Here is a 14663-nt window from a genome sequence, read left to right as displayed (position 1 = left end):
GGAGCCTGGGCAAGTAAGCTCCTTTAGATATCTCATCCGCTAATTAGTTCTTGTGATTGCAAAACATGTCACTGATAATGTAGGACTCAAACGCTTCTAGAATCTGACTGGCAAAAGATCTCATCAAATCTTGTCTAAAACTTACCATTTTGATAGTGCACACCAGAAACTGAAGGTAGTTTTGTTCATAGTATTTCAGATGGACAAAGAATATAGTAGTCATTCTATAGCCTTCTTTTGAGAAAAGAAATTGGGACCCAAGGAGGCTAGTGAAATCAAAAAAGCCCTCTGACTCCAATGGTATAAAATGGAATATTATTCTGTATTCCACCTAAATTCTTCCTCCTTAAAGAAGACGTTGTTTCAGGTTTAGGGATATACTCTGTTTTTGGGGGAGAATTTACTCAATGCTCTCCTGAAAGTAATCAAGCAGCAGATCAGTGACTATTTCCTGATGGGATATTTAATTCACCTCAACTAACTAGGAAAAAACACAGGTGTATAGAAAACGAGTGCTTACTGAGCACTGGTTATTTTCAGACACTATTCTACACACTCTATCCCACATATAGATGCTCCCCTCCTTTGTGATGGTGTGAAAGTGATATGCATTTAGTAGAGACCGTACTTCAAGTTTTGAACTTGGACCTTTTCCCAGGCTAGCGGAATGCAGTATGATACTCTCTCGTGATGCCTGGCAGAGTCAGCAGCTGCAGCTCACAGTTAGCCACAGGATCCGAAGGGCGTAAAGAACCGATACATTGACAACTATTCTGTACCCATACAACCATTCTGTTTTTCACTCTCAGTATAGTGTTCAATAAATTCCATGAGATATTTAGCACGTTATTATTATTATAAAATAGGCTTTGTGCTAAATGATTTTCCCCAACTTTAGGCTAATGCAAGTGTTCCGAGCACATTTAAAGTAGGCTAAGCTAAGCTGTGACGTTCCATAGGTTAGGTGTATTACATGCGTTTTCAACTTATGATATTTTCATTTTATGTTAGGTTTATCAGGATGAAACCCCACTGTAAGTCAAAGATCTGTATTTATTTTTGATTCTCATAATGCTCTTTGAAAATCAAGACCCTAGACCTCAAAACTGAAATTACTATTCCAAAGTCAAATACCTAAGAAATAGTGGAGTGATTTATTTGTTCTATCTTTAAGGGCCACATTTTACACATTCTGACATACTCTCGGCAAGCAGAACATTACAGGAAGTAATGAAATGATGTTAGAACGGAGAAGGGGTCAAATAATTTAGGGGAAAGACTGAAGACTGCTTTAGGTCACTACTCTGCACTGTATCAGCTACATAATCAGCTACATCTTTATATTGCACTGGATTCATGCATTCAATTATCCACTAGATTGTCCTCTACAGATTTGTCATAGGTATGCTGAATCCAAATTGTGTAAAACTGAAACTACCTTTCTTCCAAAACTTTTTCCTTCTCTCTTAGACCTTATTTTAATAAGTGGAAACATCCTTTTGTGCAAGGCTGAACCCTGGGAGTCAACTCTTCCTTGTCCCACACCGTGCATCCATGTCTGTCACTGATACATTTCAACTCACTCTTCTTGTTGTATCTTAAAACCTCTGTTACCCATTGCTCTTACTTCACCAGGGTTCGGGTGTAATTAGCTACATTCCACCTTGAATATTAAAATATTTTGCTAACTGACCTGGTTTCTAGTTTCACCTTCCCATAATCCTCCACAGTACTATCAGAATAGTTCCAGAAAAGACACATGACCCCCTGAACCACACCCCCTGCCACCAGGATCCTCCAAATTCCAGAAGTCCTACATAGTATATTCATCCTTTCATGGTCCTTCCTTTTGTTTTCCTTAACCATGGTTTTCTCCTCTCCAGGAGAGGAGACTTGCATCCCACAAGTGTCTGAAACACAACATCCTACTTCATGCCTTGTCCGGACTGTCCAGGAACATTAAGTGTAGTTTATAGCTCCTGAGTAAACGGCCTGTTACCTTCTGAAATAAAAGGCACTTAGCAGATGCAACAGAATCACTTGTAAGATTTCTTACAAAAACTTTTAGTCTTCACATTGCCACAAATCCTAGTCATGAATCCAAGCAGAGGTTTCCTAAGTGTTAGGTCTTATCTTTTCTTTTCCCTTTCTTCCTAATTAGAAAGCAGCTAATGACCTCAGCCCTGTCCTCTGCAGCTGTGTCCTTCCTCACCCCTGGAACTGGTAGTAGGATTTCAAAAGCTTAGAAGGTCCTCAAAAACAGTCAGAATAAAAAATAAACATATACCAAGTGCCTACTCTGGGCCAGATACTCAACTTTGTAAATTTTCATATGCATGTGAATCACCTTTAGTTATCTATGGTGGGGCTGTGATGGGGCTTTTCGGTTCCCAGATGATATTATTGGTGCTGGTCCCCAAAATGCAATTTTGTAGCAAGATTTTGGTCTGTTACAACACATTTCCTGCTGATGTGGCATTGTGTTGGAAATTTGCACAATTATTATTCCTCTGAGAATATCCTGTACGAGAGCCCGGCTATAGCTGATGACATAATATGTCACGTTTAGAGGTGAATTGCTTACCTATTCGGACACTGAGTAAAGATGAGAGCAGCCATTAATGAGGTCTGCACGCTTTGATTGGAGGGAACGAGGTGACGGGATGGCAAAGCCCCCTCAGCGACGGAAGGCGGCTGCAGAGGTCTCAGCCCGGGAGTCTGAGGAATGCAAGCAAAAAGGGCATGAGCACCAAACACAAACATCTTCACAGTCCCATGATTATCACTTCACGAACCTTTGTGACATGTCCACACATGCACTTTATATGTAATTAAAAGAATTACCTGTTTCTGAAAACATTGTCTATTTTGCAATGAGCCCAAGATGGGCTTTTACTAAAACACATATAAATCGTGTCCCTTTTCTGCTTCTTTTTGGCCCAGAAAACATTTACAATGTTATATCTATATTAAAAAACAAAAACAAAACGAATACAACTATTCCCATCTACCGTGGCTGAGCCATAGGCAAAGGATATCATTTTGCTTCAGAAACGACTTTCATCCACTGACCTGGGTTTAAGTCTGACATGCTGTTTCTCTGACTTTCTCGTTCAGGCCTCCCTGGAGCAGATGGATTGGCTATTTTTGCCCAAGGTCTAACACATTCTGATCCCAAGGAAACATGTTGTACTTGGATGGGATTTCATTTGCACTCAGAGTGGCCTGAGGCTGAGTTATTTAGATGGCACTCTGAACTGACGTTCAGTGAAACAGAGAAGTTGCAATGTTTGTGCCCTAATCTAACCAAGATCACTATAGAGATGAATACATTCTAGGCCCTGCTATTTTTTAAAAGCATATGTACACGTGCCAAATATCTTTGTTAAGAGTTTCCAGAAAGCTTCTTGGAAAATCAAAAGGCCACTGGCAGGTACAGGACCTCGGAGGAAAGCAGTAAGCTAACCCAGTAGCCAGAGTTTCTTTTAGATGTGTTTCCTGTCCTTCCGCTACTGAACACATTTTCAACAAGATCTTAAGGCTGTGTAGGACACAGAATCTTTATTTGCACGTTCATTTGCATATGTGTATATGTGTGTGTATATATATATTTGTAGTCACAAAGTCTACATTTATAACAATGCATGAGCCTCTGTGTAGCATATGTTGTGTTAAAAGGCAAAATACCCACCAAAACGGAATTATCTGAAGATAACAATATGAAAACCTGCATTCTTGCTCCATTGCAAGGCCCTTTGTACTCTACCTTGGTTGATCTATCAGAACTCATTTCATGCATACTAACATATGAACAGTGTTCCAGAAATATTGAACGATCTATTTTTCCTTGAGTGTTTTAAGCAATTCTGCACCTCTGCCTTTTTTGTTCAACCCCTTTTCTCTGCCTGGAATATCTTTCTCCATAATTTTCTCGTCGTGAACTCATCCTTCAAAGCCCAGTTCAGCTGTCACTTCTTCCTGGTACCTGCTTCTCCTCCAGAATTAATCACTTCATGTTTGATCACAATGTTACACTTTGTATGAATTTTTCTTATAATACATATCATATATGACAATATAATTATTTGTTCACATGTCTGTAAGCAACTATGGGTAGCGTATTTCCTTTTATCTTTTTTACTTCCATACCTAATGTAATGGGAAAATCCTTTGTTGGCAAAATACTTTTAGGTTGGAAAGAGATTTTTAGCAAGTAGCAGTTCAACAGTCTAATTATACAGAGAAAGAAACCAAGGACTAGGGAGGTTTGGTGACTTGCTAAACCTCATATGTGGTCAGAGACATAAGCAGAATTGGAATTTAGTTCTGAGCCATCTGAGTGTTGTCACAGTATTTTTTAAGCGTGTAAACAATGCAGTAGTATCTATCTATAAATCTATATTTTGAAATGCCTCATATTTTTATGGGTTTGTTGCTATAATTAGTAGCTTTCCTTATGTAAGCAATGATGTCCAAGTTTTCCCCATGTAATAAGAAGGTGGTAGGACTGAGTTTTATCTTGAATAAATAATGTCAGAAGGATATTCTATTTGATACAATGTTCCCTCTTCCTCATTTAAGATGGCAAAACACATGAAGCCATGCATATACTCATTGTGGGCATTATTTTCCCTCTTTTCCAGGGCTGTGTAGTTTGTCAATTCCATTTATCATAGGGTGACAGAAATTGCCTGCATGCTAATTCCCTAACTGGGGGTGGGGAGGTCCACAGTAATGTCTTGTCATAGTCACTGACTCAGTGTAGGCAAAGCATGGAGAAATGGGTGATGCTAAGGGCCCAGAGTCGGCAAGACTCTTTCTTCAAAGAACCAGACACACAGAAGATAGTAAAATGAAAGGAAAGAACGTGGTGACACATTTCCATTTACTCTATACCCCTCTTGAGAAGAGACCATGGGAGACAATGGTAAGAAACAACAGGCTGATAATCAGTAGAAATCAGAAAACTTGTGCCTAGACCTAGAATCTCTAGTCTTGTGCATAAGGCAGCTCCCTGATTTTCAATTTTCCTCAAATAAAGAACAGGAAACATATAGTGGGACAATAATAATCCCAAAAGGTAGTGGAGCTCACGAGAGACACTGAGGTAGGTACATCATGTATATTGTTTTATTTAAAAGTATAACAACCTTCAGGAGTTGCCCATATATGCTAAGGAAGTGCTAGACATGGGACTCAAGCCCACTTCTGTCTTAAGTCCAAAACCTACAGTCTTAACCAGTACGCTATTCTAGTTCCATAACTGTATGATTTTATGGAACTTTACACTCAGCCTGAATGTATGTTGTGGGAGACTTAGCAGAAGTATTCATCAGCATTCTTCTGGGAAGGTGGTCACCTTCCACTCAGCACCCTAGGTTTATACAAAGCACATCAGGAAAGCACTAGAAATCAGGAAAACATGCGAAGGGCAACACAGGCATATGTCCAGCCCACATCTCCATTTAATAGCATTCCACTTCTTCAGAGAAGAAATCACTCCAAAAATAACTTATACAGATGACCTTTACTTTCAAGCCATGCACAGAAATAAGAATCCGTATAAGTTACTTTTGTTCTAGCACAAAATCACATACTGTGCAAGTGCAGTCTTCAAATCTCTATTTTACCTCCTGTAAATCCCAATTTTATTTCAGAAATCAAGACAATCTGCATTGTTCTACTCTATTACAAAGAGGTAAAATAAGCACAAACATGAATAATTGCACGCCTCCCCACATGTAACATGTAAATGAGGCAGCATATAGGGAGAGGCACACTACCAATCATTGACACAAAGCTTTAGGGGGAAAAAGGATACAATATGAGCTTGGCTTGAGTTTTTGGTGTTTATATAACTAGAAATCTCCTTTAGCCAATATACAGCTGTTGTCCAGTTATGTCATAAGTGAAAAGGAAGTGGTTAAAACAAACAAAAACAGACAAAACAAACAAAAACCTGAATTTAACCCTTGGTTATACTATGTCCTTTCTCTGGACTACACTTTTATTTGTAAAATGAGGAGATTAGGCTAGATTATTTCTACAGCCTTTTAGATTTGTTCTACGTTCGTGTGTTAAACAAATGCACTGCTATGCTTATGATACTGGAGGCTGCTCACATACAGTGATTTATTGATTCATTCATTCAACAAATACTTGTTGGGAGTCTATAGTGTGCCAAAACTATGCCGTATAATCAGAATCCATCAGAGAACAAAAATAGAACAGTGTATGCTTAACGTGTGTAACCATGACCTTTACTTTCAAGCCATGCACAGAAATAAGAATCCGTATAAGTTACTTTTGGGAATCAAAAGTATCAAGTAAATGAGATGCCTGTCAAAGTATCATTCTATCTCAGGAAACTAGTTTCAACCAGTGTTCCTCAACCTCCTGTCAATGCGATGTTAAGATTCATAATGTAATGGATACCTTCCTCCAGGGCCAAACTTGTTTTCCAATTCCCCTATGTCACTAGTGCTTCAGCCAGTCTACCTGGGCCACCATCTTGCTTGGAGTGATTTCCTTGCTCATTGGTTGGCTCTGTGGTCATCTCTACCGGGGTCACCTTCGGTCTTTCCTTTGTCCACTGTTATGGCTTTGGTTAAAGTTCCCTGGAACTTTGGCAGTTCTCCTTTAAACACTGTTATTAGCTGTTATTCTTATCACATGGAGAGATCATTCACATCAGTCACTAGCGATCACTTAGGAAGGGAACTTTTATAGAAAAGAACCAATACATGCATTCTCCAAAGGATCTTCTTTTACTTGATTTGCAGGGGTCTATCATCAAAAGTCAATAACTCACTTCAAATTTAGTGGTAGACAATATTATGGTGGAGAAAATGGCTGAGATGGCCACTACCTTGTATAAGCTCAAAAAGGATAATCGATCTTCAAGTCTCAGATTCTAGTGGGAAAATAATATGGAACTCAAAGTGTTGTTGTGAAGACTAAATCAGATAATATGCAAATGTCAAGCTTATTACCAAGTATTACACAGAGAATATATCTATCATCTCTGCAAGGAAGGACACCATAACATGCAAGTGAATAGCTAGTTATAAGTTATAGAAGAGTGTTCAAATACGAGAAAATTTTCAGTGATGGAAATAAAACCTAAGGAAGGTGAACTTATCAATTCACTAGCTTTTTGAAATTTATATATAAGTTCTAACACAACAAATGCTAGTTTCCTTCCCTAATACCCTATCCAAAGTTCTATAATGAAATCAACTATTTCTCTAAATGGACAATTCTAGTTTTCTAGGTGTTAGAAGCTCTTACCTCATTTCACCATCTGGCTCATCAATGATCCAAAAAAGTGATCTTCATGAAGGAAATGCCAAGAACTGGGCTTACATCCTAGATTTACCACTTTGTCATCTGCATGACTTTAGCATGTTGATATAACTAGACCCAAATTGTTTCAGCTATAGATTATCATAGCTGCTTTTACCAATCTTTGCATGTTTTATGTAAAAAGCAAAAACTCATCAGCTTTGCAAACAGGAGCCTTTTATCAAGCCTTTTCTATTCTTAAAAACTTTAGAGAGAATTTAAAATTTGGACATGAAAATAGAGGAAACAGCACCATCGTGAGACAAGCAGTGTGATTACACCATATACTGAACTGAATGTGTTCCAATGCCAACACAGGTGTGTGGTGGGAGATGCCACTCCCACCCCAATAAAACTGAAATAGCAAACTTGATGTACAGAATATTATTGGGGGAGGTATTAAGTGGCATGTTATTTTATTTTGTCCACCATTAAATATATACAATTGTCATTTTCTGTAATACTTATCCCAACACCAAAGTTCTCCAGCAACCTATGAAAATATGAATATTTTTATTGTACATTTTAAGGTATACAGTGTGATGTTTTGTTATACATATACCATATGTGAAATTATTAATACAATCAAGCTAATTTAACACATCCATTACCTCACATAGATATGATTGTGTGTGGTGAGAACATTTAAGATCAATGCTTTTAGCAAATTTCAAGTATAAAATACATTCCTATTAACTGTAATCACCATTCTATATATATTAGATCTCCAGAATTTATTTATCCTGTATAACTGACCCTTTGAATCAATTGACCAACATCTTCTCATTTTCCCCACCCCTGACCCACTAGCACTAACATTCTACTTTTATGAATTCAATTTTTTTACATTCCACATACAGGTGAGATCATGCATATTTGTCTTTCTGTGTCTGCTTCATTTCACTTAGCATGATGTCCTCCAAGTTCATGCATGTTGTCACAAATGGCAGGAGTTTTTCCTCCTCTGCACAGCAAAATAGTCCATATATATATATTTTTTTCTTTATCCATCCACCTGTCAATGGACACGATGTTGTTTCCATATCTTGGCTATTATGAATAATGCTGCAATGAACATGGGAGTGGAGATATCTCGAGACACTAATTTTATTTCCTTTGGGTGTATACTCAGAAGTGGGATTGCTGGATCATATGATAGTTCCACTTTTAACTGTTTTAAAATAATTTTTTAGTGTTTATTTATTTTTGAGAGACAGTATGAGCAGGGGAGGGTCAGAGAGATAGGGAGACAGAATTTGAAGCAGGTTCCAAGCTCTACATGGGGCTCGAACCCACAAACTGTGAGATCATGACCTGAGCCAAAGTCAGACACTTAACCGACTGAGCCACCCAGGTGCCCCTCCATTTTTAACATTTTGAGGGACATTCCATACTGATTTCCACAGCATCTGCAAAGTTTTACATTTCCACCAATGGTGTGTAAGGGTACCTTTTCCCCCACATCCTTATCTTTTCTCTTTTGATATAATCAAACAAGTGTGAAGTGATATTTCATTGTAGTTCTGATAGGCTTTTCCCAGATGACTAGTGATGTTGAGCACCTTTTTGTCTGTTGGCTATTTGTACATCTTTGCAACATCCTAAGTTTTCCAGCTTCTTTTCCAGACAAGTGTGTCTATTTAATTTTGTTCTCTTTTCTGATACTGGATGTTGAGCCAGATTGTGATATGGTTAAACTAAATGTTTTCAAAGGTGTATTCAATCTATAATTAATTAGCCATTAAACACCACTGGAAATATAATGGTAGGGACAAGAACGCATTTATCAGAAATTCTCTCTGAGAGTGTCCTAAGTGTAGTTGAATGGGATGCTCCTTCATTGTTACTTAAGCTGAAAGGAAGGGGTTGAGCTGAAGGACACACAAACAGACCCTAAACTTCCTCAGAAGGATGCTATTGTCTGCAGGCATTGTTTGAATAAGCTGTTTGTATTGGTTTTCTAATGCTGCTGCAACAATTTATTACAAACTTAATTGCTTAACAACAAAAATGCATTATCCCACAGTTTTAAATGTCAGAAGTATGAAATAGTTTCACTGGGCTCAAATCAAAGTGTTAGCAGGAATTCATTCTTTCTGGAGACTTTAGGGAAGAATCTATTTCTTCGATCTTCCCAGTTTCTAGTGTCCACTTGCATTCCCTGCCTTGTGGCGTCTTTCTCACATCACTGTAACCTCCTCTTCCATTGTCACATTTCCTTTTCTCACTCTGACTTTCCTCCATCTCCTTTATAAGAATCTTTGCGATTGCATTGCTAGCCCCAAAATGTAAATTTTTACATTTTAATTTAAATTATTTTATTTTTTAACATTTATAATTCATTTTTAGAGTGCGTGTGTGTGTGTGTGTGTGTGCGCGCGCGTGCATGACCATGGGCAGGAGAGGGGTAGAGAGAGAGAGGGAGACAGGAGAATCCCAAGCAGGCTCCATGCTGTCAGCACAGAGCCTGACACAGGGCTTGAACCCACAACTGTGGCATCATGACCTGAGCTGAAACCAAGAGTTGGACACTTAACCAACTGAGCCACCTAGGTGCCTCTAAATTATTTTAAATGAAATAAAACTAAAACTCTCAGTTCATTAGTCACACTAGTCTCGTTTCAATGCTTTATAGTTACATAAAGCTAGTAGCTACCATATTGAACAGCATAAAATTGAAAATTTTCATTACCATAGAAAGTCCTAGACAACTTATTCATTTATTTAAAGTGTGCTTAGATGTATCTATTTATCTTCTTAGATTAACATAAAACACACAAATTTAAAATTCTTATGGGATGTCCTCTATCTTTAGCAAACATCCACTAACCTTCAGGGATTGAAAGATGCTATGACAGATGGTAGGCCGTGAGTACCTTGTTAGTTGCTTTTCGATTAATCTTACTGCTTAATAAATACTTGTTGAAAGATAGAATTCCCTATTTAAAAATAAAGCTGTGTATATAACTTAATTCTCAAAACTAAGAAGTTTTGTGATGGAGTAAACACCTTGGTAATAGAAGTTTGTATATACATACTTTTTCTTTAGCAAACATTACACTTTACACTGATATATTTTAAATATATACTTTTCACATAGCTCATTATTCTCCCAATGTGTTTATTATAAATAATGACAAACTTGAAGTTAGAAAGCCTGCCCTCTTGCATAACTGAGTTCACTTCTCCAAGCCTTATCATTTGTGACATTATTCCCTACATTATCATTAAAAGGGACTAGGGAAGAAATCACTGTGTAAATTTCAAAGCAAATCAAATTAGAATTATTGGTATGCTATGAATAAAGACCATCAAGTACTGGGTTAAGATTACTTTATTATTCTTACTTAGTGGGTACTGTCATAATAAAAAGTTCATGGAATTTACTACAGTACAAGGGTCCAAACATGTTTTGGGTGTTTTTCTTTTGTTTGGTTTTTTTAGAGAGAGAGAGAACACAGGTGGGGGAAGAGGAGCAGAGGGAAAGAAGAGAGCGAGAGAGAGGGTGAGAGAGAATCTTAAGCAGGTTTCATACTCAGCTTGGAGACTGACTCCAGGCTTGATCCTGTGACCCTGGGATCATGACCTGAGCGGGTATCAAGAATTGGACGCTCAACCTCTCTGCCACCCAGGTGCCCCCATACATGTTTGTGTTGAACACCAATGTCTTTGCATACTTCCTAGCTTCACTGAATAAATGTGTTTCTGCAAACTTACATACAAATGGAAATTTTATGTATTTATTTATTTTTTAATGCTTATTTATTTATTTATTTATTTTGGCGAGAGTAGGGGGAGAGTGAGAGAGAATGAGCACAAGCCGGGAATGGACAGAGAGAAAGGGAGACAGAGAATCCCAAGCTGGCTCTGCAGTGCAGAGCCCAACACAGATCACGAACTCACGAACTATAAGAGCATGGCCTGAACCGAAAGCAAGAGTTGCATCTAATCGACTGAGCCACCCACGTGCCCCAACAAATTGAAATTTTAAGTGTTCAATCCTTCTTTAATGAAACTAGGGAACCCTAACTTTTTTCATTACTGTAGTTATTTTGGTTTCACACATTGATATTATTATGTCATTTGAAAAATTATCCCTGTTTTTTTTGTAAATGTGTGGCTTTAAAAAAACCAAAACTTTTATTTCTAAGACTATATTGACAAGAATCTAAACATTTCATCTGTACTTAATTGTACAAGCTCTACATGTTGGCATTTAAGAATCTTACTGTTATAGAAATAGCTGTTATATATTACTGATGTTTTTCTGAAAAAAGAAACTTATCAATGATGAGACAGTTGCATGTATCCTACTTTATGAAAAGTATGATATTTCATTATTTGGCTGTTTGATTTAGAAAAATTACAGATCTTATTGAAAATTTCATAAATGAGGTTGGTAAAATATAATGGAATACTTTTATTTCTCTCAAGAATATTCTGATACATTTGTATTTTTCTGAATTTGAAGAGAATAGCCTAACACTGTGTGTTATCAAAATGCAAATGTAACATCATATTGCCAGGAACTTATTCACTCCAGCAGGAAATACAGAGCACAATAATTTAATTCATGTTGGAAAATGATGCTTTCCATTAGCACAGATTTACTTTCAAAAACAAATCAAGTATTGACTTAGAAGTAATCTCAGTCCTCATCTTTTAAAAGATTCCATTTTTGGGGGCGCCTGGGTGGCTCAGTAGGTTAAGTGGCCAACTTCAGCTCTGATCATGACCTCACGGTTTGTGGGTTTGATCCCTGCATCAGGCTCTGTGTTGACTGTTTGCTCAGAGCCTGGAGCCTGCTTCTGATTCTGTGTCTCCCTCTCTCTCTGACTGTCCCCTGCTCACTCTGTGTGGGTGTCTCTCTCTCTCAAAAATAAATAAACGTTAAAATAATTTTTCTAAAGATTCCATTTTTCTTAGAGGGCAAGTACTTCTAAAAAGTATGTTAAAAATCCCTATCTTCTTCTTAACCACATCAATTTTGGCCAAAGTTTGATCTGATTTATCTTGAAAGATAGGTAAAGTGGGTAAGACCATGGACAATAAAGCATGGAAGATACAAATACTTTTGAAAACCAATAACTCTTAAAGAGCTGGTATGCTGTCACTTATCCTGGAAACTGGAGTAATGTTGATGTCCTTGCACAAAGTGATATATTAACACACATGACTGGTTGCCATGGGGATTAATTTTTTTTAATGTTTATTTATTTTTGAAACAGAGAGAGACAGAGCATGAGCAGGGGAAGGACAGAGAGAGAGGGAGACACAGAATCTCAAATAGGCTCTAGGCTCTGTGCTGTCAGCACAGAGCTGGACGCAGGGCTCAGATCCATGAACCGTGAGATCATGGCATGAGCCAAAGTCACACACTTAACCGACTGAGCCACCCAGGCACCCCTTCTCTGTAGTTTTCTTCTGAAACTCAAATTTGAATGAATAAACTTCTTCAAACCTTTCATGTTTTTATACATCTTTACCTTTCACATGCTGCTCTCTCTACATAGCTCTCCCTCCTCCTCCCTCACTTTTTTCCTTTTTTTTTGACATCTAACTAAATTATATCATTTTTGTACTATAAGCCTGAGCATCTTTGGGAAGTTTTCTCTAATGTTAGGAATAAATGAATCTGGTTTATGAATATTTTTGAGCATTAGTTTTCTCAAAAAATGTTTCAGACAAATATTTTTATCTTCTATAGTTAATATATTAATCACCTATTTTATTGAATGACTATGTATCAAAGTGTCTCAAAGATTCACATGAAGAGTTTTTTTTCTTTAACCAAATTTTACAAATGGACTTTCTCTAGCAATAAAATAAATAAAGCTTAGATTCTGTTTTATACCAGCAGTAATTCATTGATTTACTAAGCAAATACTAAAACATTTTAGAATTTTAATTAGCAGGTCAGTGTCAAACTTAGAACATAAAAAAGACCAAAATATAGTTATAGGTTCTCCTTATAGTAAAAGAAATTGGTCCAGTTTGGCTTCACAATCCTTTTAGGCTTGGAAAAACTACAGTGTTCAGGAGGGACACCTGGGTGGCTCAGTTGGTTAGGCATCGACTTGTCTCAGGTCATGATCTTCGCCATTCCTGAGTTCAAGCCCCGCCTCAGGTTCTGTGCTGAGCCTGGAGGCTGTTTCGGATTCTATGTGTTTCTCTCTGCCCGTCCCTGACTGACACTCTGTCTCCCTCTCTCAAAAGTAAGTAAACATTAAAAAAAGAAAGAAAAAAAACTATAGGGGTGCCGGGGTGGCTCAGTCGGTCTGACTTTGGCTCTGACTTTGGCTCAGGTCACGATCTCACAGTCCGTGGGCTCGAGCCCCAGGTCTGGCTCTGTGCTGATAGCTCAGAGCGTGGATCCTGCTTCAGATTCTGTGTCTCCCGCTCTGTGTCTCTACTCACTCTCTGTCTCTGTCTCTCAAAATAAAATAAAGACATAAAACAATTTAAAAAAAAACCATAGTGTCCTGGAAAACCTTCTAAGACACAAATAAAGGATGTTATGCTACATTTTACTAATCTTCCAAAATATCAGGTGTGAAATAAATAACAAGTTACCTGGCTGCCATGCTGAGAAAGGAGCAAATGGTAGAAATGCCAAGGAGGTGGATTTTACAACAACTTTAACTCTTCTGGATATGAATTATTCATCATATACACATATTGTTTAAAGTTGCTAAAAGAGAAAGGAAGTGATTTGGACTAAGCTATTAGTGCTCCCATTTTCAGATTTATCCTTACACATTAATAATATCAATATCTCCCAAAGTAGAGATTTAATTACACTTTCCAAACAAGGCAATACATTTGTGAGCACACTTAAAACTGTCATAAATAATTAAAGCTAAAATGTATTCTTCAAAATAAATGAACTAAGTAAATCTATGTTGCTATGTCATTGGTATAGTAATATGGGATTTTTTAATCACTCACTTGCTCATCAAAGAAATATTTTAATCTTGATGGGGTATCCCTGAGTTCTAGTTTTTTCCTTATTTTAATAAGGCAGGATACATTTTTCATGAAATGTTATTTTAAATGGTATTATGATCAACAGTTATTTATTAAATATTTACCGAAAGCATGTCAAGCACAAGACTCATCACTCACTCAAGCTTCACCAAACTACTTTCTGGACTGAATTAATACCAGATTCTTGGGCAAATGGCTTCATGGTGTTTTCGGTTTCCTAGGACACAGCCTATTCCCACTTCTCAGGTAATCTCTAAAGCCCTTATTTGTTTGTTTGTGACTGGGTACAGTGTGCTTTATTGATGATACATGACAAGGTAGGACTCCCTAAG

Source organism: Suricata suricatta, chromosome 10 (assembly GCF_006229205.1).
Source record: "Suricata suricatta isolate VVHF042 chromosome 10, meerkat_22Aug2017_6uvM2_HiC, whole genome shotgun sequence".
Lineage (NCBI taxonomy): Eukaryota > Metazoa > Chordata > Mammalia > Carnivora > Herpestidae > Suricata > Suricata suricatta.
The sequence above is the reverse complement of the archived record's forward strand: the minus strand, read 5'-3'. Positions refer to the sequence as shown.